This window comes from Camelus ferus, chromosome 4 (assembly GCF_009834535.1).
Source record: "Camelus ferus isolate YT-003-E chromosome 4, BCGSAC_Cfer_1.0, whole genome shotgun sequence".
Classification (NCBI taxonomy): domain Eukaryota; kingdom Metazoa; phylum Chordata; class Mammalia; order Artiodactyla; family Camelidae; genus Camelus; species Camelus ferus.
In genome coordinates this window covers 10,905,646-10,922,827 of record NC_045699.1, presented here as the reverse complement: position 1 = coordinate 10,922,827, position 17,182 = coordinate 10,905,646, and the positions used below count along the sequence as shown (strand labels likewise).

The 17,182-nt window shown below is 39.6% G+C and overlaps 1 protein-coding gene across 4 annotated transcripts in view; it reads right to left on the bottom strand.

Moving 5' to 3' along the window:
• APTX (aprataxin) overlaps positions 1 to 17,182 on the bottom strand; it is a 95,893-nt gene that overhangs the window by 39,203 nt on the left and 39,508 nt on the right. The window lies entirely within an intron of this gene.

Here is a 17,182-nt window from a genome sequence, read left to right as displayed (position 1 = left end):
CTTCCACATATTTTAGCTTAAATTGTAGTAGGAACAGAAAGGCAATTATGGTTGAAATGGAGCATTTACTTCTACTTTGGACTAAAGACTGCAATTAAAAAAAAAAAATCCAAATCAGTTCCACTAGCATTCAGGCCAACACATTAAAGCTGGCTACCATGTTGAAAGAAAATGGCGATTACAGGGAGACCAAAAAAGAACCTTTACTGCCAGTAAAGTCTGGTTTCATTGTTTCTGATATTGGCATGAATTAATTAAGATTAAGCTATCTGATGAAGTGGGTACAAGTAAGGGTGCTGCTGTGAAATCTGAACCCAGATTGTAAGAATCAGTTAAAGCAGGTAGTTATGATGCTAACATGAAAGTGGCTGTGACAAAAGAATGAAGATGTCCCAGAGGAAGTGACATTGGCAAAAAAAGACAAAACCCTCAGGTTAAGAGAACTCTCAGACACTTCACAACACTGAAAGTGCAAAGGAGAAAATGTTGAAAGATGATTCAAACTTAGAAAGGATTCTGACAATCTGCCAAGGCATAAAGTACTGATACGTGCTACAACATGGATGAACCTTGACTATCACACGAAGTGAAAGAAGCCAGTCATAGAAGACTCCATTTATATAATTCCATTAACATGAAATGTCCAGAGTAGATAAATCTATACATACACAAAGTAGATTAATGTTTGCTTAGGGGTGGGTGGGGGGAGGTGGAATTGGAGGGTGATAGCTATAAGGTATGGGGTTTAAGCCATCTGTTTAAAGTTATCAGAGAGTTGTCAAAATAACCAGGCTATAAAGGGCCAAAATCCCAAAGAACAGGGAAGCTCACTAAAGTGAGTCCAATATTCTGTTTACCTCTTTTTTCCTCAGGGAAATGTTTCTTAGGGTGGATAGGTGTTGTAAGGGGCCGGGATAGGAGGGAAGGAGGGAGGGTGAGAGTGGTGAGAAACCAGGCAGAGAATGGATGCTAGCAGCAAACATAGTCATAATCTCACAGACTTGGGGAGGGAAAATAAAAGGTAGGGCCTACAAAGACAGTCAGGACTTAAACAGTCAAGGCTCCTGAAGAGGGGAGGCTTAGGAGAGACAGCCTGGCATTCAATGATTTTCTTTCAAGATTAATAAAACTGGCCATCCTTTTTAGCAAGATCAATCAAGAAAAAAAGAGGAAAAGTACAGATTACCAATAACAGAAGTAAAAATGGAGGCCTCACTACAGAGCCTGCAAACATCAGAGATACCAATAGAATTTTAGAACATTTTTAAGACAATAAACTTGAAATTTTAGATAAAATGGACAAACTCCTAGAAGAATAAAACTTAACCAAAACTGATATATAGGAAGAAATATAAAATGTAAACAATGCTTAAGCCATTAAAGAAACTAAATCTATCATTTTAAAATCTTTCCACAGAGGAATCTCCAGAGCCTGTTGGTTTCACTGATGAATTCTTCCATTTAAGGAACACCAATACTAAGAAAACCTCTCTCAGAGAAGACGATCTATAACTAAGTGAATTTATCAAATTTACCAATAAACAAGGTCAATATACAACAAAAATAAAATACCAAAAATAAACTGTAAGAAAATGAGATTTGAAAAATGAGGTAATAGTAACTCTCACCCCCTCTCCTCAATGGAGCTCAGATCTAATTTTTTAAATGATCAGTCTGATGATGAATTTAACACCTTGGAGGAAGTCATAAGGTCTATATTTGAGTAACTAGACTCCTTTTTATCCAACAAACATGAACACATGCATGTCTTTCTTTTAGACAGGCCTTCAAAACAAATCTTCTGGCATTTAGCTGCAAGGAAACCCAACATCCCAGGTGCCACAAGTAGTTCCAGGCACGTCTGCCTGAGCTCCAGGAAGCTAAGTCATACAGCTGATACAATCCACAAGCTCACTTCCAGTTTATTTTCAAGGGGAACCCTTGTTTTGGGGACACTGATTCTGTAAGGAGACCTTCCTTGGGCCTGGCTGGAGAACCTCCAGAAATGTCAACAAAAGGGTAAGGACCAGAGGTCAAGAAGCCTGGCTGGTGAGCCTCACAATTTGATGGAGAATCTGTTCTAAAGACTATTAACACTTCCCTACTACCACTGCATCGATGCTTGTTTGCAAATATGATTATAACAAGTACAACAAAGGGTTATTAATACCCTTAGTATCTAAGGAACATACAAATATCAATCCAAAAGACCTCTAAGACCCAAAATATAAGTAGGCAACAATCCTGAACAGAATTTACAGAAAAAATATTAATACAAATATCCAATAACCATCTGAAAAGTATTGGCCTGGGGTAGAAATCAAAATTAAAGTTAAAGTGAGTTACCTGTTTTTACAAACATACTAGCAGAGATTTTTTAAATAATAATTTTCACACACACACACAAGAGAGATGGGCACCCTTGTATCTGCTGGTGGTGTGTTAATATATCTTCAAAATCCGTGAAAGCTTAACAGAAAGAGATCCGAACAAGGCTAATTCTAATCTAAATGCTGTAAAGAAACAAATGCTGTGGGGATGGGGGTTAATATATCCTAGCCCACCTCATGTCTAAATAAGTTAAAAAAGCTTTTACTTGAAATAAGTACTGCCCTCTGGCTACAGCAAATAAGACTACTATCTTCCTTTATGCTGTTGACCTGGTGTTTCTATCAGGAATCAGGAATGACCTGACTGGAGAGCTAAATCTACTGGAAAACTATGTTAGAAAGAAGAGTTTGGTAGAACATATTTCAGCATTCAGATTGACAATGTACTCTCAATACAGCCCTCCAACACACACACACATGCACATGTAGTTTCTGAAATTGTTTCTTCCCTTTATTTTCAAAACTTTTCAAAGTTTTTCCTTTCAATCCTCTAACTTCTTTTTGGCCAGTTTTTCCCTCCCTGTCAGCTAGTTTTCCTCTGTCTGCCCCTTAACCACCCCAAAAGTTTCATATTCTTGCGTCTGTTCTCTTTAAGGTTTATACCTTCTTGCCGAGTGGTCTCAGACTCTACTATTGCTTCAAGAAGCATCTCTGTGCTAACAACTTTCAAATCCATTATCTCCAAACCTGTGTGAACTTTCCTCACAAATACTAGATCCATGTCTCTTGTATTGCCTTCAAATGTACACATCTAAAATGGAATTTTCCTTTCTTACCCTATATCATCCACTTTTTATCCTGTATTTATTCACTCCAACAAATAGTTACCCAGGGTCAGCCACTGTTGACCACTTATTCTTCCAAATTAGACACTTGTGAATCAACCTCCATTCTTCTCAGCCCTTCTCCTGCTCAGGTCAACCATGTCTTCTAACTTAGGTCCCTTAAAATCTGCCCTTTTCTTCAACCCCACCAACACTTCAGCCCCAGTTCTCATCATCTTTCGCCAGGATGCCTGCAGCAACCTCCTATATGTTTTCCCTGCTGGTGAAGTCAGTCCACTTTCCACACAGTTGGCAGAATTAAATTCCTAAAAAAGTAAATCAGGCCATGTCACTCCCTGTTCTTAAAAGCCTTCATAGCTCATAGCAATGGTGGGGTCTGTGGACCAACTGCACTGGAATCAGCTGGGGAGCTCATTAAGCTGTCGCTTTCTGAGCCCCAGATCGACTGCAACCATCTCCTTGGAGAGGAGGCCTAAGAATCCCCACTTTTTAACAAGCTCCCCAGGTGATTCTTGTACCCACTAAAGGTGGAGACAACTTCCTGAGGCAGAAAATACAAGGTGCTCCACTCTATACTGTGGGTCCTCCAGGCCCAGCTGATCTCAGCTCCCTCCACTCTATACCGTGCACCCTACACATCAGTCACACTGCGCTTGTTACTCTTGTCTAGACACTTCAAGGTCTCCTACACCTCCATGCCTTTCTCTATACACCACTCCTCTGCCTCCTTCGCCAAGCAAAACCTGATCTACCTTCCTCTGAGAACACTTCCCTGACCACCACTCCCTGCTTCATCAGCTCTGCTTACAATGTAAAGTTCTATTAGAAAAAACTGTTTTTTCATGATCAGGAAAAACCACCTTTACCATGCAAGCCAGGCCTGCCTCTGAAATTTAGTTTCTAACCTTGTAACAAGTTAGCTCAACAGAAAACTCCTTATTTTAGCTGCCTACATTCCTCAGACAATTATAATTTGATGTAATGCTCTACTGTCACTGGGATGATTAATTTTCTATGTCAACTTGACTGGGCCTTAGGGTGCCCAGACACTTGGACAAACATTATTTTGGGTGTACCTGTGAAGGTGTTTCTGGGTGAGATTAACATTTGAATTGGGAGACTGAGTAAAGCAGATTGCCCTTCTCAACGTGGGTGGGCCTCACCCAATCAACTGAAGAAATGAACAGAACAAGGAGGCTGAGTAAGAGGGAGTTCCTCCTGCCTGAGTTTTTGAGCCGGGACATTTGCCTTCTTCTGGCCTTTGGACTCAGACTGAAACATCAACTCTTTCTGGGTCTGGAGCCTGTCTGCTTTCAGACTGGAATTTACATTCAGCTTTCCTGGTTCTCAGGCCTATGGACACAGACTGGAACTACATATTGGCTCTCCTGGGTCTCCAGCTTGCAACATGAAGATCTTGGGGCCTCTCAGCCTCCATAATCACATAATCCAATTCCTTACAATAAGTAATGTTTGTTTGCTTGTATATATATTCACATCCTGTTGGTTCTGTTTCTCTGGAGAACCATGACTAATACAGTCACCAAGTGACTATATTCTCCCCCACTGAAAACCTCATCCATTATATTAAATGCTCCACTGAAACAGTGCTAGACACAACGTGAGTGTGCTGCTGATGCCCAAGTGTGTATCACTTCCCTGAGTTCCACACTCATGGACCCCACTGTCTGCCTCACATCTCAACTGAGTTATCACAGAAATAACTCAAATTGAACATATTCAAAACAGAACTCCTGATTTTGCCCCCAAACCAGGTTATGCCCAGTCTTCACTGTCTCAAAAGGTGGATCCTCATTCATCCCTTTACTCAAGCCAAATTCAACACCCATTTATGACAAAAACTCTCACCAAAGTGGGTATAGAGGGAACATATCTCAACATAATAAAAGCTATTTGTGACAAACCTACAGCCAGCATAGTACTCAATGGTGAAAGACTCAAAAGCTTCCCACTAAAATTTCGGACAAGACAAGGCTGCCCATTTACTCAGGCCAAAATCTAGAGCAATCTCAATCCTCTCTTTATCTCATTTCCCCTCATGCAGCTAATAAGCAAGTCTTGTTGATTCTACTTCAGCGTGAACACGTAACACCACCTCCACTAGCTTCCTCCTGGACCAGGCCACCATCATCTCTCACGCAAATGTTTGCAATAGCCTCCCAGATAGTCTCTGCTTCCACTCTTACCTTCTGCAGGCTAGTCTCCATAGAGTAGCCAGTGGGAACTAGAATTAGACATTTTAAAAGGTGGCATAACTCGCTGCTCAAAACTTCCAGCAGCTCCACAATCTCGCTTGGGGAACAAATTCAAATTTCTACAAACTCATCCATGGCTACCATCTCTAGCTTCTTCTCTGACCAGTCCCCTGCCACTCACCCCCACCATTGCTATATCTCCCCAACCATGTACAAGTCTTCTACAGTATCACTGGCTCTTTCTCAAACAGATCAAGTTTTTTCCTACCTCTGGCCTTGGAGTTTGCTGTTTCCTTTCCTGAAATGCTCTCTGTATGGCTCACTCCCTCTCATCATTCAGGTATCTGCTCAGACGTCACCTCCTCAGAGAGACCTTTCTTCCCCGGCCTTCCTAGCATGGGCTACCACATTAATCCACTTCAGAGCACTCACCACTACCTGATGGTACTTTATTCACTGAATTGGTTGTTGACTCTCTCCCTCCACTAAAATATAAACCTCTTGAGGTCAGAGAATTTGTTTTTCCTGTATATCTTCATATCCAGGGTACCTGGAACACAGTATGTGCACAATAAATAAATAAATGGGGAGATTCTTCTTGTATGTAGTACCAAAAAAAAAAAAAATCAGTGTTCGTAAACTATTATGTAACCTCTTATGAGACAAGGAAATTATATAATTCATCCTGTTTCCCCTTTTCTTAACTTCCAGGAAGCCCAATTCTAAATTTTGTATTCAAACTCAACAACTTAGCTTAAATTGGGTTTCCTTTTCAATTATCTCTCTATTACATGGACCTTGATCTTTTATCATTGTTGCAACATTCTATAGAGCTATCTTTTATTATAAACCATCTTGATTCTTTTGTGTAGGCAGACTACAAAAATTAATACAATCTTGTCCTCTGCTGGTTTTTTTGACTCATATACGTTAATACTGTCTCTCTAACATGACTAAGCTTCCTGAAAGCATACCTATATATAATTGCCCTTCATATGCCCTCAAGCACATATAAAGGGGTAGAACTTATATTTGCTCAATAACATTCTTAATGCACTGATTTCTGCAATGATTGACTGATTGATCAACAGCATGACCTGACTTTAGTTACAAGTGAATAAGCTAGGGTCTAGAAAAAAATTGTCATCTCCCTTTCAAAAAGTGGACAAAGATTTGTTAGAAGGGAGAGAGCAGGAGTTATGTGATATAAAAGAGAACTCAACTTGGTGAGTTGGACCAGGAGGACACCACAGGCACAGCTAAACTGGATGCAAAGCTTAGTGCAGAAAACATAGAAGAAACATCCAAGAAAATGCCCCAGAAACCTGGTGGAGAGAAAGTGAAATAAGGGAGGGAAACAAGCTTGGGGATGCCCCGAGGTTAGCCTTCAAGAAAGGCGAAAGGTATTGATCCAAATCTTGCTGGAGAAATAATGAAGACCCCTTGGCAGAATGGATGGGGTAGAGGGGAGATGGATAAATCTGGTATTAAAGGGATGGGAGCAGTCGAGGGCTTTGTCATTAACACTGCTTGAGAACTGCCTGGAGGTGGGGACCCAAGAGACATCCCTGTGGGGTCTAGACTGAGCTTTGAGACAAGACAGGGAAAAGAGAGAGAGGGAGAGGTAAATTCTGAAACAAACCTGGCAGGTCTACCCCCTCACCCTGAACTCTTGACGTTTAGCAAAAAGCCCAGCACTACCCGTGAAGCCAGCAGGCAGGAGTGGATGTTGGCCCCACTGGCATCTGTCCAGCCACCCGGCACTCCACGTCTTTACAAAACCCTTTGGCAGCAGCTTCAGTGCTAGACAAGTGCAAGGTTGTGAGTTTCTTTAGGGATTTCCCCACCCCCACAGGCCTCCTGAATCTGCAGTTTGCATTCCTCACACTGGGAGAGGGCCCAAGATCCCCTCATTAAATAGGATGGAAAAACAAAAAACGAAAAGCTGACATTCCACATCCATAGCCTCTGTTTCAGCACCCAGAGCCTTCTAATGGATACTCTGCTCACACTTTAATGTCTACATAGGGGCCCAGAAATAGCAGGGACAAAATGTGAAGTTTCATCTGAAAATTGTGCCAAATAACTGCATGTTAGTCAGAGTAACTTACATAATATACCAGGGTTTTTGTGGGGGTTTTTAGTGCTCTCCAAGTACAGTTCTCCACTGCTGAGATACTTACCTATTCCAGAGCAGGAAACAGATGGTAGGGCTAGTTTCAGCATGTGAGGGAGAGCACTTTAGCTTAGAGAACTTTTTGTCCTAACATGGGACCAAACCTAAAACCACTGGCATCTTCAAAATCTCTGGTGAACATTCATTAAATGAGGCATTTTTGGCCCCACAAAGAAATCAGGCTACCCTGATGCAAGAGCTGAGCAGGTCACTCATAAATCTAATTGGTATATGCAGGCCCAATGAAGTAGCAAGACTTTTTTTTCCCCTTAATGGAGGCATTGAGGATTGAACCCAGGACCTTGTACACACCAAGCCCACACTCTACCACTGAACTATAGCCCCACCCCATAAAATGGAATAAATTCACAATGAATCTTGGAAGAAATGGTCCGCTAACAGCTTCCACTCCTGTCTACACCTGCAGAGGCACAGCCAGATCCATACGAGAGCCCACCAACATCAAAGCACGTGCTCACTGAATACTTACCATCTTCCAAGCACTATGCTTACACCATCATCTCATGTAAGCCTTCCAACAACCCTGCAAGGTTGTACCACTATCACCCCATTTCACAGATGAAGAAACTCATCAAGGTTAAGCCTTCACCGAGTTGGTGGAGCTGGTACTTGGACCCACATGTTCTGACTCAAGAACTCCCATTCTTAGCCTCTAAGCTAAGAATCCCAGGGATGGCATAGGGCCAGTGAGGAGAGATGCCAAAATGAGGCACACCGTCCCACACAACTGCCTCTGAAGCAAAGGAAATGGTTGCAGCTTAACAGGGAAAATGGCGTTCACATCAGAGGCAGAGGAGATAGGACCTCTTGAAGCTCTAACTCTGAATATGAGTGGCTTTGTTTGCTAAATTAAATTACAGGATCAGCTAAAGCTAAAGTATTGTAGCAATAATTTTCACTTTAATCTAGTTTATAATATTTCAAGTTTCTGCCTAAAAAAACCCAACATTTAGGCTTAAGAAAAAAACTTCCAAATGATTTCTGGGGCGATGAAACATTTAAAAAACCTTACCAACTGATCTCAATGCAGAGATACTTTTAAAACAAAAACTCTAACCTCTGGATCTTGGCTCCCTGCAGAACACCGCCCCCCTCCTCCACCAACACACACACACACATACACTACACAAACAATGCACTTACACCACAAGCAAACACACACAGTACATACCAGAAACACACACATCCCACACCACACACACACCACAGGACACACTTACTCCTTACGAAAAACTACACCATAAATACACACATATACATAACACATATATACCCAACTCACAAACCACACACCCACCATATATACACACATATACCACAAGGCACCCTACCACAAGAATCACACACACAATACACGCTCCATACACTGACAGTAAACTGGCATGTGCTTGCTTGCCTGTGTTTGTGATCCCCTTTCTGCATCGATTAATGGTATAATTGTACCTTTCTTTTTCAATTTGAAAAGTACAGCTCTGTAGGGGCAATTGTTTTAAATTTGAGAACGCCCAAATTAAATAACAATTTTAGTTAATTTTATAGTCAAAAATGCAGTTTACATTAGTGAAAAAAAAAAAAAGCATGGGGCTTCTAAAATCTTCCTCTTAAGCTTACTGAGTCACCTCAGTTTTAAAGTTTTGGATCTACCATTAGGGGAAAAAGGAAATCTATTCTGTAATCTGGCACATTCTTATGAAGAGTCTCTTACTATGACTCATGCCATGGATGCTTTGCTCAAATGTAAAAGAAAATAACCAGACTAACATGTGAGGAGAATTTCAATGATGGGAGAGGGGCTGCTGGGGTGAATCAAGCCTTTCCCACCCTCCACTGACTTGGGGCTCCTCGGAGTGCCCACATAAGGCTCAAAACAGCATTCTCACAGAATAGAGAAGAACTTCATAGGACAGAAAAAAAAGAGAGGATTTTTCTACTGGCCCTGATCTACACTCCCTTTGTCCACTGAAAAACACTCTTTTAAACCTAACAGCCTAGCCTCTATTTCTTTTATTCTAATTAAAAACCTTATGGCCAAACACAAGTGGCCTCAACTGCTTCAAGCTTAGCCCTGGAGAGGGCGAATGCTGGAGAGGAAGGGAAAAGAAGGAGTCAAGGAAGTTAATTGATGGGAGATGAGGTTGAGTAGGTTTCTCAAAGAGATGGGGTGGGCGGAAAGTGGGTGGGAAAAGTACAGGGTCGAGGAAAGCGGGTGATGCACGTAACTCAGAAGTGTCTGCTTAATTCTCAACATAACATGTGCCAAGTTAAGTTTACACTAAATCCATTTTGTACATTTCCTTGATGAGTTTGGTTTACATTGCAATTTGGGGTTATCTATGACCAAGTAATTATCTCAGCCCAGTATTACTGCATTGTGTTTAAGTTTCAGAGGGCAAAACCATCAAGAACTTTAAATCTACTATTGTAGAAGAAGTCAGGTGTAAGTTTTTTTTATAAATGGTGGTTACTACCTGCCTTTAAGGAAGGTCTTGGAAGTTTACTGTGAATCACTATGACACTGAACAATATTTGAGCCATTTCTCTTCATAAAAACCACTATTAAAATAATATAATTTATCTAAACAATATTCCCTAAGTGCCAGAGACAATAATTAAACAAAGAGTTTATTGTATGCTATAGGAAAGGAACTAACAGGATTTTTTTAGGACTAGAAAAATTCTTATCTTCTCCTTGGATGTCAAGAGCTGGAGAATAGTTCAATCAAAGCCAAATGCATTTGTCTTGGAGATTTTTCTTAAACCTTTAAAATCTAACTCACAGGCACTTTACTGCTAAGTTGACTTCTGTTCTTAAAGGGGAAAAATCCTATTTCTGTTCTTATAATTTTCTTTCTTTCTAAAGGAGATTTATGTGGTTTTCTAACAGCACAGTTGACATAATTTGAAAATAACACATTTTCAAGGTACAGATAATTTTCAAGCTCTGTAATCTATTACAAAGCATTAAACTTAGAGAACTATTTCCGTCATTTAACAAAATTCACATACCCCTGAATAGAAAAACAGAAAATGAGAAATCAATTCTCTTACAAATGTTAAGTTTTAAAATGAAGACAAGGATATCCAATATTACAACGATTATTTAACATTGCCTTGAATATTTTGGCAAATGGGAGTGGGATGAAGGCAATAAAAAGCAACAAGTATAACTATCAGAAAAGAGAAAGAATTAGGTAGATGTGATAGTCTACCTAAAAACTTTAGGAGGGTATAGCTCAATGGTAGAGTGCATGCTCAGCATGCACGAGGTCCTGAGTTCAATCCCCACTGACTCTATTAAAAAAAAAAATTTAGCAAGAGGGAAATAGCTCAGTGGAATGCTTAGCTTGCACAAGATCCTGGGTTCAATCCCCAGTTATCTCTATTCAAAAAGAAAATGAAAAAAAAAAAAAAAGGCAGTGTAACTCTCATGTTGAAGGAAATCAATTATTGAAAGTATGTGTTCACATGTGCAATGTTAAAAATGATCATTTTAAAAAAACTTTAGAAATCAATCAGAAGTAATTAGAACTAATAAGACTATTAGTTATGAAACAAATTACTCAAATTACTAACTTTCCTTTATATTAGCAATATATCAAAAATGTGGTGAAAAACGTAACTGCACTCCAATACAAGAGGATCTCTTTACATATAAAGAATAATCACTAGGAATAAACTTAAGAAATAGATTGAAAAAAATTACAAAACTATGCTGTAAGTCATAAAGGAAGATTTGAATCAAACTATTTCCAGGGAAGTGCAAGAGTTGTAAACCAAAGTCCACCCAGTGAGACTTCATTCAAGACTAAAAACAGTGACTTAGTGATGCCCAAACCTAGGAAACCAGGCTTCCCACAGGATTCTAGTCATCAGTCACTGGACGATGGGGAAGACCTTATGTCAAAAGGCACCAGCAGGTCCATCTGTCACTATGTTTTAGTGGTAATGAGACTGCACGCAAAACAATACAGTCAAGTGGAGTTGGGCTGTCTCCACAGATTGCCAGGTTTCCTGGGGTAGGACTATGTTACTCTGTATGAGTGAAAGTAACGCTTGCCACTGTAAAGATAAACCCATTTTCTCAATAGCTTAATAAAATGCTTATTTAAAAGTCCAGTCATCCTGGGATAAGGAGAAAGGAGAGAAACCAGGTTGATGGGGAACCTTGCCATCTTCAACACACAGCTTTTCAGGTTGCCCTGAACATCAATGTCCCAACAGCAGATGGGAGGAAATGGAGAAGGACGTTGTTTACGAGCCAGATCTGAATGAGGCGCCCTTCACTTCTGCTCACACTCCCTGGGTACAACTCAGTCTCATAGCCAACCTAACTGCAAGGGAGCCCGAGAAAGGCTTCCTGACTCTGACTAAAAGAATGGACAACTTGGTTTACTATCAATAAAGAAAAGACTTGCCCAATTGTCTTCTTCATATAACTGCAGCTTGCCCTTTAAACATTTAATTTTTTAATTTTACACGTATTGATGAAACTTTTCCCAAAATGCGTAACGATTTTCCTGTTTCGAGAGAGAGCAATAATGAGACTTTTCCTATGGCTCAGGACCTTCACGACTAACATCAGCTCTCTTCTGGGAACTGTCATCAGGAACACTTGAGGAATTACTGATCCTTTCCCTCTATACCAAAATGCTCTGGATCACTATCCTTTTTTTAAATCCTGGGGTCTTTTGAAATGTCTTTTCTGAATCCTTCCTCCGAATAGAATGGCACCAGTCGCTTCCTGCTGTTATCAGCACACAGGCAGTTCATTTCCCCTCTAATGTCTTGCTTCTACTAAGGGTTTATACTAAAGTATAAAAATTGAGTGTGAAGTAAAAGCAGAAAGTTGGCTCAGACTAAGACTCACTTCTGAACAAAGACTGTGCACTTCTATCACCTGGACTTGCTAGCAGTGACTTTGGTTTTCCAATGTCTTTCAATTTTATTTTTCTCTCAAGTTTTTACTGCTTTCAGCAGTTATAAAAAAAAAACCAATTATGTTGGCCTAGGATATGATCCTAGGGGAAAAAAAAAAACAAAATTATGTCTCAAAGAGAATCACTTTAGAAATAGTTCTATCTGTGAAGAAAACTAAATCATAAAAAATAACAAAACCAGAATAACAACCAACAAGGAAAGAGGTCTACAAAATATTCTTAGGTAGAAAAAAGCAAGCTGTAAAATGACATTTGTGGTGCAACCCCATTTTGTGAAAAAAAGAAAAAAAGCATATGTTTGTATATGCATAGGAAAAGTCTTTTAAGAAATCAGGAGTTGTTTTCTCTAAGGGGTAGAATTACCGAGAACTTTTACTTACAATGTCATTTATTTATGTGTTTGAGTTATAAGAAGCAGATTTTTTTGTAAGCATAAAAAACAATAAAATGAATTTTAAAATAAAATTCATGCTGTTTTCTCAGAATACAAGCTCCCGGAAGACATGGATAACAGATGAGCACTCCTCTACATACTACCTGCTGCCACAAATAAAGGGATTCTTAACAAACACTGACTTTTATAGACTGAAAAATATAGACAAACTAGTTTTGCACTCAGAGTCAATCTCATAGACAGGGCAAGTTCCAAGAAAGAGTTGATGACTTTCCCCTTGGAAGACTTCTGCCTGGAAATCTTCTGGAGACCGTATGAAGCAGAGTTTCAAGAGCCCATCAAAGCCCTGGCAAGCATATGCTAACCAGAGCCACACTGTGACCTATACTAGACTCACGATGGAAACGCACTCAGCTGGGAAAGAATTCTGGGTAAGTACACAGTGTCATAAAGGCTTCCAGAATCTACTTCTCTTTTCTAACAAAATGGCTGATCATGCAGTGTGTGAAACCAACATGCACATAGAAGGCTTTTGCCTCTTGGTGTATGCTGAGGGGATCCCACAAGACACCTTCTGCTCAGAATTTCTCACTACCCGGCATGAAACTCATTAAAACACACACCAGGATTAAGGCATGAACTCCAGAATACTCCAGTTTAAATGAAAATATATTCACTAGAAAAGTAATGTATCATTTAACTATTGTCCCCAAAATGCTGCTTAACAGATTGACCCAAAACCAAAAGGTATGCAACAAGAAGCAGTTATTCTCATTTTCATAAGTCTGCAGATATGATGGGACAGTTCAGCCTCATGCCATGGGTGTGTGCACTGGTTGGGGCAGCTATGCTCCACAAGTCATCCTTCTTCTGGGAATAGTGGAGAATCTAGGGTATGTTCCCGACAATGCAGAAGTACAAGAGGGCAAGCCAAAACCCAAGGGTATATTTGAAACCTCTGCTATCATCATGTCCACTAACATCCCAATGACCAAAGCAAATCACAGGGTCAGTTCCAACATCAGTGGGACAGAAATTTGTACGACTTCTAGCAAGAAGAACCACAGTCATCTGTCTAGCATACATGAGGTCCTGGGTTTGATTCCCAGCACCTCCATCAAAAAAAATAAACAAATAAACCTAATTACACACACACACACACACACACACACACATACACACACACACACACACAATCTGATGTAGAGAGGAACCACAGAATCACATGGCAGAGGGTGGGAACACAAGGAAGACTGAAGAACTGGGAACAATAACACAATCTCCCAAAAGTAACATGAATTCACTATTAACCAATAATATAGTAACATTTCTGTTTTTATACTTAGCCAGTCTGAAAAGGAGGACACTAAGGAAATAGGACAGGAGGAAGGAGGAAAAGTTGGATCTAAAAATGTGTAGCATTCTAGACATTGCCTATGAGGGAGGAAGGGCTGGAGGAGGTGCCACAGTGGAGGTGTCTGGAAGAGAACATAATAAAACAGAACACCCTCATGAGTGAAATTCACTGCTGAAAACTCAGAATTGAAGAAAAACAAGATAAGACAAGAGGAAGATATGGTTACATGAGCATAAAAGAAAATCCTAGAGAAAGACAAGTTTTAAGAAACCTGCCCAGAGGAATGAAACTGTTCAGGCACAATGTGTTTCTCCACTTGAAACTGGTATTTCACAGATGACCATTCCTGGTCTATTACCTATGGCTTATGATTCATAATCTGAAGAGACTGCAAATTCCTATGAGAATCTCTCTGTAAGAATCATTTCTACAAGAAAAACAAGTGTGTGTGTGTATGTGTTCAGATTTATTTTCAAACCAGGCAGATCAGAAACTTCCTAGAATTTGAGCCTTGAACACAGGAATACAAAACTGGCAAGAGCTCACTCATCCTTCTGGTTGTCCTGATGAGGCTATGTCATGATTAATGCTTCCCAGATTCTCAGAGTTGCCCTGTATTTGTGACCCCTCTAAAGATCCCTTTTGCACATTTCCTCCAACTCTGTGAACCATCCTTTGATCATATATATATATATATTTTGCTTAAATGAGTTAAAGTTTATTTCAAATTATAAGTCAAATAATTGAATTCAGAGAACTGTACCAGGTACAGGTCTATTTCCTATGTTCAATCCTGCAAGGAGACGAGAGAGAAGGAGAGAGAGCACTAAAGATGCCTTGAAGCAAATAACAAGGGATGCCATCACTCAAGAACCTAGTATCTAAAATCATTTCATGAAAATCACTGTTACTATAGCAACGCTTCAGTGTGCATTCAGTGATTTTATATCAACACTTTAATGTAACACAACTGTATTTGGCCTTGATTCCTTTCTAAATACAGATTTTGTCTCATAAAATTTATTAGAGCTGACCAACCAAGTAAATTTACTGTTTCCTCTAAAATTTCTATTGAAATGACACTATAAAGAAAAGCCCTCCATGTTTGACCTCCCACCACCACCATCATTCTATACACATACACACACTCATAATATCCACAAGAGCCCCAGCTCCTGTCACCAGAATCTGTTCTAATGACCCAATATGGTTAATATCCCTCTCATTAAATGATAAATTAAAAACCATCAAAGTAATGAGATTTCTAAATAAAATATGACAAGTTGGAGAGAAAGTTCATCTGGAAGAGTAACTGTGTAAGAGCCAACAAAATGCTGAAGAAGAAGAACACTAGTCAGACAAGCCATGACCATAGGGAAAGCCAAGGTGAATGACAGCAAAGTAACGCACGCAGCCCAGGGAGGGAGAGCCCTAGGGACAGGTGTACCCTTTCCACATCACTTTGAGCTACACAACAGCACTTCATTATCTGCACCCAAAACAAGTTCAGGCAAACTTTGATCAGCAAACTGTTTCCAAGGCCATATGGGACCACTGAGCACCATTAATGTGCTACATGATTCTGAGATTCCATGTCTCATTAATTCAGAGATGAGCTGCACAGAAAATAAATAAAAGAGGAAATAAAGAGGTGAATCCACACATACTGGGGTCAACAATGTTTTCACATCTTCAAAGAACTGAGAGAAAGTTAAGTTAAATCCAGTAATAAAAAGAAATAGATTCTACATACACAGGGTCCAAAGGATCAAAAAGAGGAAGTACAAAGAACAAGCCTTAACTAAGCTGCAATCCTTCCAACCTCAGCAAGGCCTGGAAAGGGTGACACTGGGCAGCAAAGAATGGGAGAGTGAAGAGTAGGGAAAGGACAAAGATTCTGTGATTAAAGAAACAGAGTTGGACACTCATGTTGGTTTGCCTCAACTTCACAGGAATATCCTACGAGCTTGGCTGAAGTGGAAGTAGGGAAAAGAAAGGAGGAAAAGTGGGATAAAATGGAGAAGAAAAAGAATTTTTAAATTCTACAAAATCATATTAATGAAAATTATGGTATGAGTTTAGTAATAGATGGCTCAACAGAAGTATAAAAGGGAGTCCATGACAGACTCCTGTGTGTGTTAGGATTTAGCTCACCTTAAGTGTGGCATTTCAAGTGAATAAGATATAAAGGCTTGTTTAATAAGTGAGTTGGGGTATTCAGTTAAAAATTGAAAAAATAAAGATGGATCCCTACCTCACAACATGCCACAAAATAAATGCCAGTTATAATAAAGACCTTAAGTCAAAAACAAAAGTATGTAAGTACCAAAAGAAAATATACGAATGTATGAATGAGGATGGCCTACTTAAGCAAAATATAAAATCCAGAAACAATAAAGGAAAAAGAAAGAATGCCCAATTTGGCTTCATAATTTTAAACCTCTGTATGATGAGAGATACCATAAACAAAGTTGAACGATTTAAAGGTCTAAATTTATAAAGTATTTGCAAAATAAGTAACAAATATGTCAAGAACAAAAAGAGAAGCAATCCAATTTTTCCTGTGTACAAAGGAACACTGGCAGAAACTATTTAGAATTTCTCATTTTCATTCTGTGCTGCTTCTGTAAAATTTTATTATTTAATTGGGCATGTAGTTACACAAAATAAAGCTTATAATTCACAACCTCCCTTAAAGCTTAGTCACCTGTGGCATGTGACTGAATTCTGGCCAGGGAGGTATAGGGAAGGGTCATGAAAGAGCTTCCAGGAATTTTCTTAATAGCCACTAGGTATGGGTCCTTGACTCTCCATCTTACTGCCCAAAGTGCAGATGCTTCTGTCTTGGACCTGAGATCAAGGTGAGAAGTTGGATTTGAACAGGAAGAGTGACCCCCTTATCCTGT